At 39.0% G+C, this 18,824-nt stretch overlaps 1 protein-coding gene across 2 annotated transcripts in view; it reads right to left on the bottom strand.

Moving 5' to 3' along the window:
• Positions 1-9,497, bottom strand: part of LOC137641434 (kinetochore protein NDC80 homolog) — a 77,420-nt gene extending 67,923 nt beyond the window's left edge. The window contains exon 1 of one of the 2 annotated variants that reach the window (XM_068373971.1): positions 9,364-9,497. The gene's annotated coding sequence lies outside the window, so the exon portion shown is untranslated. Of the gene's footprint in view, positions 1-9,208; positions 9,233-9,363 lie in introns of those variants that run through there. The other variant, XM_068373972.1, reaches the window with a different exon arrangement.
• Between the last annotated feature and the right edge of the window lie 9,327 nt (positions 9,498-18,824).

The following is an 18,824-nucleotide window of genomic DNA, read 5'->3' as shown; positions in this document are numbered from 1 at the left end:
ACTGTAGTACCTGGCCACAGGTGGCGCTTGTGAGTACACCCCCTTCTAGTATAGTGATAGCTGGCGTATCCCTCCCGTAGAATTCTGTCGGGCAACGGAGTTGACAGCTACATGATTATCGGGTAAGTTTAATATTGAAAAAAAGTTGTTCAATATATTCTGAAGTGTCCAAAAAAGATGGTACCTAATCAACTCCAGTGTTTCCATTTAAGAATTACAGTAATGTATCACCAATTTTTTTTGGTGGGGAGAGAAAATTTTCACAAAGCCTTTCCTATGCCTACAGACCTCTCTGTTCCGTAGTTCTTGAATGCTCAGAGATTACGATGGGCTTATGCTGTGGGCATTTTATATCAAACCAATATGATTTCTTATTACCCAGGTCATGCCCTAAGATTTTACAGATAATCCTTCACTATTCTTTTGCTGCCAAAGTGACAAGGAACTTCCAAACTCACCATACCTTACTTTATCTTTGATGTACAGTATGTTGTATAATTAGTTTAAAGCTATGCAAGAGCCGCTAGTACAGTATCTAGTTGTCGGTGGATGTTGTAGTTTCTTGAATACTGTATAATCTGGTACAGCACTGTATTTATGTGTACTAAACCTGCTTTCAATCCCCAGGACCAAAGCGACCACGTACCAAGAATCAGAAGATTCTGCAGCTTGAACACATTAAATACAGAAACTTTGAATAATGCAAGTACAATTTTTTTTTTTTTGGGGGGGGGTACTAATTAAACAAGTCAGTAATTTTTTGTTTAGCTCAGAAATATAGATAGGCTGGTTTGTGCATGCCTACACTGACATTAATCAATATGTTTCAAAGGGATCTGGTCAAAACAACTACCACCAAAATGTACCTATTTAATGGTCAATATATTCTCATTACTGCACTGTATTTTGGTAATAACATATCCTCTTGATGAAAAGTATGGCACTATGGAAACTTCTATACAGTATGTTTCATCAACAATTGCGAGGTTTTTCTTCAGATTACTGGTATAAAATGTTATTTTCATTAGTAAAATAAATTTTTGAATATACTTACCCGATAATCATGTAGCTGTCAACTCCGTTGCCCGACAGAATTCTATGGAGGGATACGCCAGCTATCACAATACTAGAAGGGGGTGTACTTACCAGCGCCACCTGTGGCCAGGTACTCAAGTACTTCTTGTTGACACCTCCTCAATTATTCCTCGGTCCCACTGGTTCTCTATGGGGAGGAAGGGAGGGTCAATTAAATCATGATTATCGGGTAAGTATATTCAAAAATTTATTTTACTAATGAAAATAACATTTTTCAATATTAAACTTACCCGATAATCATGTAGCTGATTCACACCCAGGGGGGTGGGTGAAAACCAGTGTACAAGATTAAAGGATAGCTAAGTATCCCATATTTCATATAACAGTTATCTCAAATAACAATGAAATAATAAGTACCTGGTAAGGAAGTCGAATTGAACCGTTACTCTGTCTCTTTTTTAAGTTCGTCTTCCTTACTGAGCGCAGCGTTCCTCTTGGAGGCTGAATCAACCCAAAGGTGCTAAAGTATACAGGGCTGCAACCCATACTAAAGGACCTCATCACAACCTTTAACCTCGGCGCTTCTCAAGAAAGAATTGACCACCCGCCAAATCAACAAGGATGTGGAAGGCTTCTTAGCCGACCGAACAACCCATAAAAAGTATTCAAGAGAAAGGTTAAAAAGTTATGGAATTATGGGAATGTAGTGGCTGAGCCCTCGCCTACTACTGCATTCGTTGCTACGAATGGACCCAGGGTGTAGCAGTACTCGTAAAGAGACTGGACATCTTTGAGATAGAATGATGCGAACACTGACTTGCTTCTCCAATAGGTTGCATCCATAACACTCTGCAGAGAACGGTTTTGTTTGAAGGCCACTGAAGTAGCCACAGCTCTCACTTCATGTGTCCTTACCTTCAGCAAAGCAAGGTCTTCTTCCTTCAGATGAGAATTTGCTTCTCTAATCAGAAGCCTGATGTAGTAAGAAACTGAGTTCTTAGACATTGGTAGAGAAGGCTTCTTGATAGCACACCATAAGGCTTCTGATTGTCCTCGTAATGGTTTTGACCTTCTTAGATAGTACTTAAGAGCTCTAACAGGGCAAAGTACTCTCTCTAGTTCGTTCCCCACCATGTTGGACAGGCTTGGGATCTCGAACGACTTAGGGTAAGGACGGGAAGGAAGCTCGTTTTAGCCAAAAAAACCGAGCCGCAAGGAACATGTAGCCGTTTCAGATGTGAAACCTATGTTCCTGCTGAAGGCGTGGATCTCACTTACTCTTTTACCTGTTGCTAAGCACACGAGGAAAAGAGTTTCTAATGTGAGGTCCTTAAAAGAGGCTGATTGGAACGGTTCAAATCCTGATGACATTAGGAACCTTAGGACCACGTCTAGATTCCAGCCTGGAGTGGACAACCGACGTTCCTTTGAGGTCTCAACAGACCTAAGGAGGTCCTGTAGATCTTTGTTGGAGGAAAGATCCAAGCCTCTGTGGCGGAAAACCGCTGCCAACATACTTCTGTAACCCTTGATCGTAGGAGCTGATAGGGATTTTACGTTCCTTAGATGTAACAGGAAGTCAGCAATCTGGGTTACAGTGGTACTGATTGAGGAAAACTGCATTGGCCTTGCACCAGCTTCGGAAGACTTCCCATTAAGACTGATAGACTCTGAGAGTGGATGTCGTCCTTGCTCTGGCAATCGTTCTGGCTGCCTCCTTCGAAAAGCCTCTAGTTCTTGAGAGACTTTCGATAGTCTGAAGGCAGTCAGACGAAGAGCGTGGAGGTTTGGGTGTACCTTCTTTACGTGAGGTTGACGCAGAAGGTCCACTCTAGGAGGAAGAGTCCTGGGAACGTCGACCAGTCATTGCAGTACCTCGGTGAACCCTTCTCTCGCGGGTCAGAGGGGAGCAACCAACGTCAACCGTGTCCCTTTGTGAGAGGCGAACTTCTGAAGTACCCTGTTGACAATCTTGAACGGCGGGAATGCATACAGGTTGAGATGGGACCAATCCAGCAGAAAGGCATCCACGCGAACTGCTGCTGGGTCTGGAATCGGAGAACAATACAAGAGGAGCTTCTTGGTCATCGAGGTAGCGAATAGAACTATGGTTGGCTGACCCCACAGGGCCCAAAGTCTGCTGCAAACATTCTTGTGAAGGGTCCACTCTGTGGGGAAGGCCTGACCCTTACGGCTGAGGCGATCTGCCATGACATTCATATCGCCCTGAATGAGCCTCGTTACCAGCGTGAGCTTTCGATCTTTGACCAAATGAGGAGGTCCCTTGCGAACTTGAACAACTTCCTCGAATGAGTCCCTCTCTGCTTGGAGATGTAAGCCAAGGCTGTGGTGTAGTCGGAGTTCACCTCCACCACCTTGTTAAGCTGGAGGGACTTGAAGTTTATCAAGGCCAGATGAACTGCCAACAACTCCTTGCAATAGATGTGAAGTGTCCTTTGCTCCTGATTCCATGTTCCCGAGCATTCCTGTCCGTCCAGTGTCGCACCCCAGCCCGTGTCCGATGCGTCCGAGAAGAGACGGTGGTCGGGGGTCTGAACAGCCAAAGGTAGACCTTCCTTGAGAAGAATGCTGTTCTTCCACCACGTTAGAGTAGACCTCATCTCTTCGGAAACAGGAACTGAGCCCGTCTCTAGCGTCAAGTCCTTTATCCAGTGAGCAGCTAGATGATACTGAAGGGGGCGGAGGTGGAGTCTCCCTAACTCGATGAACAGGGCCAGCGATGAAAGTGTCCCTGTTAGACTCATCCCCTGCCTGACTAAGCATCGGTTCCTTCTCAGCATGCTCTGGATGCATTCTAGGGCTTGGAAGATCCTTGGGGCCGACGGACAAGTCCGAAAAGCTCGACTCTGAAGATCCATACCCAAGGAAACAATGGTCTGGGATGGAACGAGCTGAGACTCCTCAAAATTGACCAGGAGGCCCAGTTCCTTGGTCAGATCCATAGTCCATTTGAAAATCTCCAGACAGCGACGACTTGTGGGAGCTCTTAAAAGCCAGTCGTCTGACGGAGCCGGACACAAGATCATGATACTGCTGCACAGTCTGTAAACTGTCAATCATGGGCAAGCGAGGAAGTACAGTGACAACCCGAATCTGTCTAGACTATCTGGGTCGTACAGACAACTCCTTAACGGGTTGCTGAGGTTGCCGCACTGCGTCACAACAAGTCCCTTCTGTTGGTTGTTGAACGTCTTCCCCGTGACACATTGACTCCGTAAACAAAAAATCCTCTAACAAGGACTAAGCTTGGACTGCATGTCATGCAACACAGCTCAAGGTCTATGGGAGCAGGTGTGGTAACAGACGGGATTAGCGGCTGAAGTGGAACCATTACCTTCCCTGTAAGCATGTAATGCTTAAATAAAAGTCCATAAGAGGTTATGCAGCTAAAGGCTCCCTCCAAATGACAGAGTCCTCAAGGGAATATCAGAAGGAGGGAGAAAAGAACTTTCTCATCTACAGGGACCTTATCCTAGAAAAGCTAAGTTCTCTGAGTGAGGGTTCACTGGTGTAAAAGCAGCAGACTAGAAGGCAACGTTATGAAACTGCTTGACAGTCTAGTGAGTTGGCAACAACCCAAGATATGTTGAGAAGCATGCGGTAAGGTATGCAGAGCATGATGAATGCAGAGTATGCTGTATGCAGAGCATGCTGTATGTAGAGCATGTTGTATGCAGAGCATGCTGAATGCAGAGCATGCTGTATGCAGAGCATGTTGTATGCAGAGCATGCTGAATGCAGAGCATGCTGAATGCTGAGCATGTAGTAAGCAGAGCCTGCTGTAAGGAAAGCAGAGCGTGTGCATGGCGTTTAACATTCTTAGAAATTCCATGACCAGTGCTAGAGTGCTTTATGCATGCTTGCATGGGGTTTAAAAATCAACATAATGTTTACCTTACATTCATAACTCATGATTCATATTTTTGCCATGGTTTGAAAATGGAGGTAAGGTATGCTGAACAGCAGAGTCAGAACGAGCTGGAACAACAACAGTGGAAGGTGCAGAAAGTTCCTGTTCCTGTGGAATGAGTGGAGCGTGAAGAGACCGAGGTTGCGCAGAACAAGGTAAAGTTCCCGCAAGCAGAGGTGTCTGAGGTGCAGGAACAGGGTGCACGGGTTGAGCTCGGTGCAGCAGCTGAGGAGACTGACTCACAGGTGGAAGAGGTTGTACTTCCACCGAGAGTTGCACCACCGGTGGAGCAGCCAGGGGAGGAGGAGGAAGAGTGGAGTAATCCTCCTGATCCCAAACCGAAGGTTGCCTTAAAGAAGGCTGAGGCTGAACAACACTGGGAACAGCGAACACAGAAAGAGGTTCAACATCGTACGCCTGGCAGAAGGTGCTGCGACTGGGTGCAGCGAGTGCAGGCGGGTTGAGCACAGGCTGAACGGGTGCAGGTGGAGGTGCAACACTCTCAGCCCGACATTCACGCAACAGGTCCGAAAGCTGTGCTTGCATGGACTGTAGTAGAGTCCACAACATCGTACGCCTGGCAGATGGTGCTGCGACTGGGTGCAGCGAGTGCAGGCGGGTTGAGCACAGGCTGAAAGGGTGCAGGTGGAGGTGCAACACTCTCAGCCCGATACTCACGCAACAGGTCCGAAAGCTGTGCTTGCATGGACTGTAGTAGAGTCCACAACATCGTACGCCTGGCAGATGGTGCTGCGACTGGGTGCAGCGAGTGCAGGCGGGTGCAGCACAGGCTGAACGGGTGCAGCCGGTTGGTGCACCACCGGTGCAGGCGGGTGCAGCACAGGCTGAACGGGTGCAGGCGGTTGGTGCACCACCGGTGCAGGAGGAGGAGGAGGTGCAACACTCTCAGCACGACACTCACGCATCAGGTCCGAAAGCTGTGCTGCATGGACTGTAGTAGAGTCCACAACATCGTACGCCTGGCAGGTGGTACTGCGATCAGGCGGAGCGAGCATAGGCGGGGGGGAGTGTAGGCGCACTCTCAGCCCGACAAAATGATGACTGAGGAGAGTCAGAGCTAACCCAATGACTGCATCCGGGTTGTTGAACTTTACTTCGCACGTCTGGCATAGGTCTGGACTTTACGTTTAAGAGGTCTAGAGACCTGAGACCAGCGTTACTCTGCCTTATTTTCTCCTCTAAATCTCTTCTGCAGACGAGCAAAATAAGGGCTCAATCGTCTGCGGGTGGGAGTGACGGTCTCGGTAAGACACGCCCACAACCACCGAGGATACTTCTGTGCGCCGATCAAGGCCTGCCGAACCCTTTTGCCCTTCGACATTGCTTCTCCCCTGGGCTTGGGAGCTTGCAAGAGGTCCCGGACTGGGAGGACGACTGGCGCGCACAAAAGTACCCTCACGCATAACACTGACATCAATCACTTATCACTTTGATTTCTGTTTGCACTTATTTCACTGAACTCGAAACTTTAAGTGGTTTGTACCTGAAACACGCAATTCTATCCTTCTCAAAAGTTAGTAATTGCGAAAACAGAATTACAATGTAACAGAAAAATCTAATGAAAGAAAATTCAGTGGCTGGAAAGAGACTAAACACTAGATCACTCTAGAAACGTTTAGTTTCTTCCCCTAAAGAGACTAGGGATAAGAGCAAAACGATAACGACGTTACTCGTACGCCTGGCAGGCTTGAGGGAAACGTTTATCCTCTTTCTCCCTCCGTCTCTATCTCTCTCTCTCTCTCTCTTGACTTAGAACCTGAGAGAAGAGCCCAATCATATATATCGTTAAAACATATTATTGTTAAAGGAAAAAACTGAAATATTTCCCAAAAGTTCCTTATTAGGATCAAAACCATTAAGTTAAGAAAGAATGAACAAAACGCTAGACACGGTTACTCTTACTGCAATGTGAAACCGTGAACATTCTTTCTCTATCGTAACGATAGAGTGCAAGTTGAAACGTTCTGAACGTCAACAACTGCCGAGACAAACAAAACGTTAGTTCAACTTTGAAAAAGTACGAGACTATCAAAGAAATTCTTTCAAAGACCTTAAAATAGCATAATATGTTAACAGGTAAAACCGAAATGACGGACTCACGATAATTAACTTCGGTACCAAGAAAAGACCGCCTACTATTAGGAAGGTCGAATATAAACAAATATAAAAATTAATTTTAATAAGTTTATAATAAAAGGAAGTTAATCGAAGAGGCCTATAAGAGGCGGAGAGATATAAAATAAATCTATAACTTTTGTTAAGCAAAATTAAGAAAGAGAGTCTATACTCTCTTAGACACTAACACTTCCGTCTAAGGGAAGGGTCGGCCATTGAAAGGTGAACGAGAGTTCATACTCTCTTCGTCACCAAAATTAATCAAATTAATTCCAAAAGCTAACTAAGCTAAAATAGAAGTTTCCAGTAAAGCGACAGCCGAAATCAAAGAGAAATACTTCACCAAAGTCGTGAAAATACTCCAAGAACATAAGCGTATCCCAGAACGTCTTGTCAGAAGCACGACAGAGGAATAATTGAGGAGGTGTCAACAAGAAGTACTTGAGTACCTGGCCACAGGTGGCGCTGGTAAGTACACCCCCTTCTAGTATTGTGATAGCTGGCGTATCCCTCCATAGAATTCTGTCGGGCAACGGAGTTGACAGCTACATGATTATCGGGTAAGTTTAATATTGAAAAAGTCAGAACAGTATTGTATTACTATTTTGCACATAATTTATGCCTATGTCTTAATCATTTCAAAAGGTTACATAAATATAAAGACAACGTTTGTAAAAGAAATAAAAAATAAAGTTTTAACGGTCGGACGAAAAAATTGCACGTCAGAACTCATGATTGAGAACCTAACTTGGCCACACCCACCTTACATAACTGGGTACTCCTCCTCACATACTTTGGCCCCTACAACCTGCACACACCCGCTAGCTAATCTCACAGTTGTTGTACTATCTTTTTGAGAGCCCTTCAGTGCACCACTTGCGTGATCAGGGTAGGCTTATTGTCCAAACTTTATTTGTAAAAAAAAAGTTGCTTATGGTAAGAAGAAAATATTCAATAGCCTTCCAATGCTTAAACTGTAATAATACCAAGTTAATTTCAATCTGAACCATTTTGTCTTAGCCTCGTTTATCCTGGGTATGGTAGCCTTGAGATGTTTGGGGCTGAGCAAAAACTAGTTTTCTCTGACCATACACAAAGTTCAGAGATCAAAACTAGAAAAATTGGCCTACCAAGTAGGCAGTTAGTTGGGTCACTGTCTTTTCATTTTTTGGTAAACCAAAATACTTGCTCATACAGCTAACACGCAGAGCAATATGTACCGCTTGCTAGGGTAAGTTATTAACTAATGTTAAATTGCTAGTGAAGAGGGCCACGGCCGAGCAAAACCAGTTAGCAGTTGATGGTTAAAAGGTTAAAGGTATCTAGTTTCAATTCCAGTTTCATCAGAATAGATGCTTAACGAACGTCAGCCAGACAAGCCAAATCCCCCTGTGGTGCCCAAGCAGAGCAGTGGCCTCCACGGTAAAAATCTCAAACTCACGGTCCCGGGCTGGGATCGATCTGCTGCCATGCAAATGCTGGGCAAGACACATTACCACTGTACTAGCCAAGTAAATAGACGTACGTATAAATGTGCTTGGGGTGTATGGGTTTCCCCTAATTATTTGCATCAGAACAGTTCATCAAAGTACCTATAAATACACTATTATTGATGTGTATGTATGACAGCGGCCACCTTTATGTATGGTGACAACTAAGAATACGGCAGTGTAAGGAGGGTCGCAGGGGGTTGTTAGCTAGACACGACTTGTAAGTTAGGTTAGGAGTAAGTTGAGGTTAGTTGGTGTCCATTTTAACGCACTCGGGAGGAATTGGCCGCTGATATACAAAGGCTCCCCATTAATTCCTTCATTAGTGAATATTGTGCTCCAGTAAATATTTCCCCAATATTGTAATTACTAACCTTCTCTAGCCCAACTATCTACAAAGGCTCCCGTGATACCAATAAATACAACAGGAACACTTTAAATCCTTTATTCGAAATATTGTGTAACGGTAAATATTTACCACCTAGCATGGGCAGGGCTCCACTGCCTAATTTTGCCTTTATCTATTAAACGAGATGTACTGTACCGTAAGTTATTATCATTTTAATCCTAAATATCCTACCCTAATGCTTAAGACCAAAATGCATAAATAGCTTACAATATCGGACTGTAAATCATCGGGTTAAAGCTAAGAATAATAATTTAAACACAGTCACGGGCGAAGCTACGCTAAGCAACTACCCATGCGATTAACTATTTCCCTTTCCTATAAGACTCTTAGGTAATATTTCTTAGTATTTACAGCATACTTACATTTAAATTGTGGTAGATGTTAAAACAAGATGGTCAAATTACGGGTTGGTCTTCTATAACACTCGTATTTTCACTGTTTATTGTTGTTATTTTACTTGACAAAGTTTGTTTACACATTTGAAAATGGCTGACCGTTCGAGTTTCCTTCAATTATTTTTGGCAAGGCGTCAAACTTGATCGTACAGAGACATTTATTTTTTATAACCTGTTATTTTATCTTATTTAAAATCTATGATAATTTTATAATATAATAAAATAATATATACAGTACCAAGAATATTTAAATCGTATAGGCGAGTAATGAATGTGAGCAACTCAAAGAAAACGAACGTTTATTACTGGATATATAAACTAAAAAGAAATATTTTTATTTTTTTCCTGTTATTTTATTCAAATTCAAAATATAAATTGAATTGTATAATAGAATAGAATAATAAATATACAGTAACTTCTTTTTAAATCCTATTGGAGAGTAATGAACGTAATCATTTAATAAAGAAAACGGTCGCATATGAATTGACGTAAACTAAAAAGAAAGATTTTTTCGTATTGTCTATATTTTAGTAACAATTTGGTGAAATAATGCTTTTTCATTATATAGATTACGTCATAAAAATTTTTCCTCTGTTATAAGATATTTACATTTATGTTAAATAACGGCCATTTTATTTTTCTCAAAGAAAAACTAGTAACGACTTTGACGCCCACGTGTGTGTGTAAGGAAATCGAAACTATATAATGTCTTTTACTTCACAAATTTGGTTATCAACATTATTGATTTTGTTAAGATAAATTTGTACTTTTTTGTAAAATAAATTATCCTGGTAACCATTGTTGTTCAAGAATTTCTTCAAGAATGTAATTTCTTTATGAAAGTTAAAGTAATTTGATAAATTATCCTGGTAACCATTGTTGTTCAAGAATTTCTTTAAGAATGTAATTTCTTTATGAAAGTTAAAGTAATTTGATAAATTATCCTGGTAACCATTGTTGTTCAAGAATTTCTTTAAGAATGTAATTTCTTTATGAAAGTGAAAGTAATTTGATGAAAGCTTATATGCTCTATTAAAAAGAGTATTAATACTGTTTACTTTATATCTTAAATTACACTCACTTAAAAGATCTAAGACCAGTAAAAGTGGGCTTCCTATAAACTTCCATATCAATTTTAAGGTCAGAATTTTTCGTGACTATATATTATAGTACGTCCAAAAGGGGCATTTTACCTTCGTTTTATTCTTTATATTACTGTGTTGAGAATTTGAATAATTAAACAATTTGATGGCGTCAATTTTTTGCTTAAAAATAATAAATGTGTCATCCACATTATCCACATACCTTCTATACAACACAGGCTTAAAACGTAAAGGACAATTTTCCAACCATTCAGTCTCGTGAAAACATAAGAAAATATTGGCCAAAGTTGCCGAAATAGGATTCCCCATAGCTAGTCCATCCTTTTGTTTATAATACTCTTTGTTGAAAATTAAAAAATGAATCTTGATCAATAATGTTTAATATTTCAATAAATTTAGATTTACTCAGGTTTCTAAAGTTGTTATTATCCTTATACATTTTATTTGCTATAATTTCAATAACTTCTTTTGTGAGGATATTTGTATATAATGTATATATTATAACAAGCTAACCTACAACCATAGATGGAAAAGCAAGATGCTATAAGCCCTAAGGCTCCAGCAGGGAAAAATAGCCCAGTGAGGAAAGGAAACAATAAAGATAATAATAAAATATTTCAAGAACAGTAACAACATTGATATACATATTTCATATATAAACTATTTAAAAAAGGCAAGAAGAGAAACAAGATAGAATACTGTGCCCGAGTGTACCCTCAAGCAAGAGAACTCTACCCCCAAGACAGTGGAAGGTATGGTAGGCTACAGAGGCTATGGCACTACCCAAGACCATATAACCATTTTTATATGATAATTGGAATTCACTGGGAAACCAAAACTCACATCATCAGATATATTTCAGTTACCACACTAGAAAGAAACACATATAATGTGAGATAGTTGGGTTTGGGGAGCCTATAGGTCTATCTGCTGAGTCATCAGCAGCCATTGCTTGTCCCTCCTTGGTCCTAGCTTGAGTGGAGAGGGAGCTTGGGCCCTAGAGACTAATCATAGTCTCTAAGCAGCTCTTCTAGGAGAAGGACACTCCAAAATCAAACCATTGTTATCTATTCTTGGCTAGTGCCATAGTCTCTGTACCATGGTCTTCCACTGTCTTGGAGTAGAGTTCTCTTGCTTGAGGGTACACTCGGGCACACTTTTATATCTATTTTCTCTTCCTCTTGTTCTGTTAAAGTTTTTATAGTTTAAATAGGAAATATTTATTTCATCCCTGTTGGGGCCCCTAGGCTTATAGCATCCTTCTTTTCCAACTAGGGTTGTAGCTTAGCATTTGATAATAATAATAATAATAATAATAATAATAATAATAATAATAATAATAATAATAATAATAATAATAATCTAGGGCAGTATCCTATTTGATAAGGCAATGTCACTGTCCCTTGCTTCTGCCATTCATGAATGATCTTTAAACCTTAATCACTCTTCTTGAACAAATGTGTCTACGTTAAAAGAGTATCTCCCGGTATCCCCCCTTTAGCTTTCGCTCTCTGCTGGCAATTCGATGAGAATTCATTTTCTCATTATTATTATCTTTACTTGCTAAGCCACAACCCTAAATGGAAAAACAGGATGCTATAAGCCCAGGGGTTCCAGCAGGGAAAATAGCCCAGTGATGAAAGAAAAAAAGGAAGATAAAATATTTCAAGGAGAGTAACATCAAAATAAAAACAAATATCTCCAATATAACTAAAAAAACTTAACAAAACAAGAGGAAGGGAAATAAGATAGAAGAGTGTGCTCGAGTGTACCCTCAAGCAAGAGAACTCTAACTAAAGACAGTGGAAGACCATGGTACAGAGGTTGTGGCACTACCCAAGACTAGAGAACAATGGTTGGTTTAATTTTGGAGTGTCCTTCTCCTAAAAGAGTTGCTTCACATAGCGAAAGATTCTCTTCTACTCTCACCAAGAGGAAAGTGGCCACTGAACAATTACAGTGCAGTAGTTGACCCCTTGAGTGAAGAATTGTTCGGTAATCTGTGTTGCTAGGCGTATGAGGACAGTGGAGAATCTGTAAAGAATAGGCCAGACTATTCAGTGTGTGTAGGCAAAGGGAAAATGAACCGTAAACAGAGATAAGAATCCAATGTAGTACTGTCTGGCCAGTCAAAGGACCCCATAACTCTCTAGCGGTAGTATCTCAACGGGTGGCTGGTGCCTGGCCAACCTACTACCTTTTTATTTAATTTGAAGGCACCATATAGTAGAGGTTGATAACGGGCAGCATTAAAGATATCCACACAACCTAACTTCCTGCAGAATCCATGTTGATCACCGGAAGCAACTAAATCATTTTGATCAACAGAGGTTGTAAAATCGTGAACAAAATCCTAGATGGCAACACTGTCTTTGATCAAATACATTTTTAAATATATTTGGAAAATGTATGGAACTTAAATGTAAACGAAAAAAAAAAATAAAGAAAAAATAAGTTCTTCAATACTTCCTGGCGTAGACATCCAGCCATTAATATTTAATGAAATGTGAGATACGATGGATGAAAGTATCAGATGATGTGGCACCTTCAGGCGACAACAACAACAACAACACAAACTCGAGGAAAGATGAACCAGTTACTTCTCTGAGATGTAACACATATTGGAAAAGTCAGTAAATCCGTATTGATATTAGATCAATATCTGATATACACTGGTAACTACTGTACTATCTTACTCAGAATATAGAAACATATGTTGTTGCTAGAGTAGAGAAAATAAATTTATGCTCAAGACATCTTTTATTGTATTACAAATTTGATCATGAATCCATTGCTGTATTTTAGAATGAAGGAAATAATCAACATTCGTTCTAGAGAGAAGTTGTATTCCAGCTGTTACCAAGTTGTGGAATGATCTCCCTAATCGGGTAGTTAAATCGGTGGAACTTCAAAAGTTGAAGGTTGCAGCAAATGTTTTTATGTTAAACAGGCTGACATAAGTCTTTTTTACAGTTTATTTATGACATATCTGTTTTGACGTTAGTTTTTTTTATATATATTTCATTGCAAATTTTTTTCTTATATCGTTTATTTATTTCCTTATTTCTTTTCCTCACTGGGCTATTTATCCTTATTGGAGCCGTTGGGCTTATAGCATCTCGTTTTTCCAACTAGGATTGTAGCTTAGCTAATAATAATAATAATAATAATAATAATAATAATAATAATAATAATAATAATAATAATAATAATAATAATAATAATAATAATAATTGTTGTTGTAAAATCTACAACTTGATGAACCTACATTGTATTATAAATTGGATTGATGCTTCTGACTATTTTCTTGAGTAGCCTAAACCAGTTTGAGGCAAAAAATTATGATTATCCAGATCACATTGGTTATTCTCATAGACGTCTAGATATTCACTTATTGTCCTCCGAGCAAACCTTGTCCTCTTTTGTGAGATGCTGATCTTGGAAAAGAAAAGTGTATTTGTTCATTGGCAATGAGTTTCAGGTCTTTTCCATCATGAGGCTCAATACTGCACAGTACTCTAGAAGTTTTCTTCCAGCTGTGACCAAGTTGTGGAATGATCTTCCTAATCGGGTGGTTGAATCGGTAGAACTTCAAAAGTTCAAACTCGTAGCAAATGTTTTTACGTTGAACAGTCTGGCGTAAGTATTTTTATAGTTTACATATTAATTATCTGTTTTAATATTGTTAGTGTTTGTTTTAAGATGTTTGATTTTATTTTTTTTTCATTACTTTTTATATCGTTTATTTTTTTCCTTTCCTTACCGGGCTATTTTTCCTGTTGGATCCCTTGGATCTTGCTTTTCCAACTAGGGTTGTAGCTTGGGTAATAATAATAATAATAATAATAATGAAAATAATAATAATAATCATTATTATTATTGTTATTGTTATTGTTATTGTTATTGTATGTTCAAAATCCAAGATTTAGAATTATTTCATTAATAACGTCAAGAAATAGATATTAATTTTAATACTGCTTACTATAGTATACCACCAAATACCAACAGTGGATACAAACTTTTGTAATTAAACTTGTACAGTGAATTTTATCAGATAACGACGAAAAGATTACAATTTTCCAAACCCTAATTTCACGATGACGCATTAGGCTTATCTTAAAACTGTTTCAAGGAAGGGGCTTACAGAGAGGTAGATTAAATCCTGATAAAGAGTAAAGGATCTGTAGTTAAATTAGGCATGTGCAGAGAATTTTGTTTTCAGAAAATGACAAGATTAAAATAGTAGGCCTATTTTGTGGTAATCGCTTTGATCAAACTAGTCCCAAAGTATAAACTATAACGGGCACTCAGTAGAGCCCATACATCTGCCTATATGACGTTATATACCACAAGATAGTCGATTGAATTATGCACATTTTGGCACTATAGTCAATTCTTTATGGTGAGGTCAATTATTTTTAGTGAGGCAGATTTGCACCGACTCGCAGGGGCGCCCTTTTAGCTCGGAAAAGTTTCCTGATCGCTGATTGGTAGGGAAAGATAATTCTAACCAATCAGAGAGCATGAAACTTTTCCGTGCTAAAAGGGCATCACTGAGAGTCAGTGCAAATGCGCCTCATTGAAAAAAATGAGTATAGTTTCAGGCAGATCAGATAAAAATTGTCCACGATAAAGCAAAAAAACATTTTATTTTTAATTTTCGTGACGTTAACCTTGACGTTTGGTCCAATCGCTCCCGAAATCTAATCAAATTGTCCTTGGATCATGACAAATCATCTCACCAAATTTCATGAGATTCGGTCAAATAGTTTTTGAGTTATGCGAATCACAAACGCACAGACAGACATACAAAGAAATACACGCCTAAACATAACCGTAACGATGTTGGCGAAGGTAAAAGAAAAAAATAAACTTAACAGGGTGATAATAGGTCGCCCATGAATGGCAGAGGCAAGGGACAGTGACATTGTCCTAGCAATCAGGACAATGCCCTAGAGACTAACCATATATTGTAAGATTAGCGCCCAAGCCTCCTCTCCACCCAAGCTAGGACCAGGGAGGGTCAGGCAGTGGCTGCTGATGACTCAGCAGATAGATATATAGGCTCCCCCAAACCCCACAACCTTAGCTCACAAGGATGGTAAGTTTGCAGACACTAATAGAACTAACGAGTCAGAGCGGTACTCGAACCCCCGGAAGTGACGTTACCAATTAGGCCACAACAACCCTAAAAGCTTAAAGGTTTGTTCTAGGTCAACCTGCTACAATTTGGAATGCGCGCTGCAGAAGCAACTTGCAAACGAGAGAAGCATAAATACAAGCAAGGCCTGGATGACAAATTTGCTTCCGCTGTTACCGAGGTCCCGGAAGATCGAATTCGTCCTTTAGACGTATGAGATGTTTATTAAACTTTGAATGTGGTTTGAGGAGAATATTTTCTTATACGAATGACTTTTATGTTAGACGGATACAATGGAGGGATTCGTGTAAATCTTACAAATACGTTTTCTAGAATTTATTGCTTTTTTATTTGCATTTCATATAAGTATGAGGTACAGTATATACTTAATCGCGTTACTGAAACATACTATTTTATCTGTTTCCTTATTTACTTTCATCACTAGGCTATTTTCGCTGCTGGAGCACTTTTGGCTTATAGCATCCTGCTTTCCCAATTAGGGTTGTATCTTAGCTAATAATAATAATAATAATAATAATAATAATAATAATAATAATAATAATAATAATAATAATAATAATGTGTTGAGAGACACGAATGGTTGACGTACATAAGTAGGTCTACATCAAGGTAGTGGAAGAAATCTCTCAAATGGGGGATGTATGAAGGTTTGTGTGGTTTAGAAATAAGGCTATGGTGTCAAGCAAGCAGACAAGGCTAGAATATTTGTACATGGATTAGGCTGTGTTTAATGTTTAAAGGTTAGTCATGAATGGCAGAGGCAAGGGATAGGATAATATTTTCAATAAGAATAAGTAAAAGGACCAAGGAGGGCCAGGAAATGGCTACAGATGAGTCAGCAGTTAGACCTATTGGCCTCCCCAAGGAGAGTGAGGTATAGATGATCAGGTTGCACAAGCTATAAGACAATATTGAGCTATCAAGGCTCGAACTCCCATCCAACAGATTGTTAACAGGAATGTTTCCAAACAGGTAAAGAATTGTAAATGCCTGGGCTAGATTTTAATTCAGGAATGAGAAACTGGGGTTGATAAAAGCAGCCGGGGTAGGTAGGAGGTGGACGAAGAGTGGTTTAGAATGAGACTAGGGAAAGTTATATATATATATATATATATATATATATATATATATATATATATATATATATATATATATATATATATTTATATATATATATATATATATATATATATATATATGTATATATATATATATAAATATATATATATATATATATATATATATATATATATATATATATATATATATATATATATATATATATCTGCAGTTAAATGGCAGGGCAGGATTAGAAATGTAATTATAAAGCCCCCCTGACACTTGCACGCATTCGTGGCACGCACTGGCACGCATTGATGCGCGAACTCGCGTGAACGAGCCGTGAAAATGTCGTGAACAGTGCGGGAACTCGCGTGCTAGAGCGTACCAATGCGTGCCATGCGGGCCCAAAACTTTGAAATGTTTAAAGTTTGTGGCACGCATTGGCACTCACTAAATGGCCGTGAACGATGCGCCAACTGGAGTGAACAGTGCGGGAACTGGCGTGAACTGGCGTGAACTGGAGTGAACGATGCGGGAAGTGGCGTGAACTTTATAATGAAGAGAAACAAAAAGGAAACGAAAATATTAATGAAAAGGAAAGAAAAATAAATCTAATAAATTTTTGTATTTGCTGTTTTAATGTGAAAAAAAAATGATATCTTATTTCAAACTATTTCTATAACTTTATAATGAAGAGAAACAAAAAGGAAACGAAAAAATTAATGAAAAGGAAAGAAAAATAAACCTAATAAATTTTTATATTTGCTGTTTTAATGTGAAACAAAATTATATCTTATTTCAAACTATTTCTATAACTTTATAATGAAGAGAAACAAAAAGGAAACGAAAAAAATAATGAAAAGGAAAGAAAAATAAACCTAATACATTTCCATATTTGCTGTTTTAATGTGAAAAAAAAATTATATCTTATTTCAAACTATTTTTATAACTTTATAATGAAGAGAAACAAAAAGGAAACGAAAAAATTAATGAAAAGGAAAGAAAAATAAACCTAATAAATTTTTATATTTGCTGTTTGAATGTAAAAATAAAATTATGTCTTATTTCAAACTATTTCTATAACTTTATAATGAAGAGAAACAAAAAGGAAACGAAAAAAAATAATGAAAAGGAAAGAAAAATATAAACCTAATAATTGTTTATATTTGCTGTTTGAATGTAAAAATAGAATGATGTCTTCTTTCATGCACACACTTATTTTCCTCTATTACCAATCAAGACCCAAAACTTTTGTTTTAAATAAAAATGAACTGAAAAATAAACCCAAGAAATTTTTAAGTTTGCTGTTTGAATGTAAAAATAAAATGAAGTTTTATTTCATCAACATACTTATTCTTCTTTATTACCTTAAAATGAAGAGCAAAACAAATTTTTTCTGTTTGCTGTTTTAATGTAAAAATAAAATGATTTCTTATTTCAACACACTTTTTTCTCTATTACCTTAAAATCAACAGCCTAAAAACTTTTCATGTTTTCTGCTTTTAATGTTAAAATAAAATGCTTTCTTAATACTTGTACATATTTTATGTCTGCTATTTATATGAAAATCAAATGCTTTCTTATTGAAACAAAAATAAAGGGCAACAAAAAATACAAACGAAAAAGATACGTTTCTTCTCCTCAATGCAATGGTGTCTCTGACAGAAAGCATTGTTGTTTCTTCCGAAGCCAATCCAAGAATGTCCTTGGGTTGGAGAAGCAACGTTTTTATATGGAGTGGCCAATTCGTGAACTGGCGTGAACGATGCGGAAACGATGCGGAATGATGAGGGAACTCGCGTGAACGTGTCGTAAACTTCTCGTGAACTACGCGTGCCAATTCGTGCCATCGCGTGAACGTCGCGTGAACTTCTCGTGAACTACGCGTGCCAATTCGTGCCATCGCGTGAACGTCGCGTGAACGTCGCGTAAACTTCTCGTGAACTACGCGTGCCAATTCGTGCCATCGCGTGAACGTCGCGTGAACGATGCGCGAACTGGAGTGAACTGGTCGTGAACAGTGCGGGAAAAACACCAGTGCGTGCCACAAAGGGGCACGCACTGGCGCGCATCAATGCGTGCCAGTGCGTGGCAAAAATGCG

Source organism: Palaemon carinicauda, chromosome 5 (genome assembly GCF_036898095.1).
Source record: "Palaemon carinicauda isolate YSFRI2023 chromosome 5, ASM3689809v2, whole genome shotgun sequence".
Classification (NCBI taxonomy): Eukaryota; Metazoa; Arthropoda; class Malacostraca; order Decapoda; family Palaemonidae; genus Palaemon; species Palaemon carinicauda.
The sequence above is the reverse complement of the archived record's forward strand: the minus strand, read 5'-3'. Positions and strand labels throughout refer to the sequence as shown.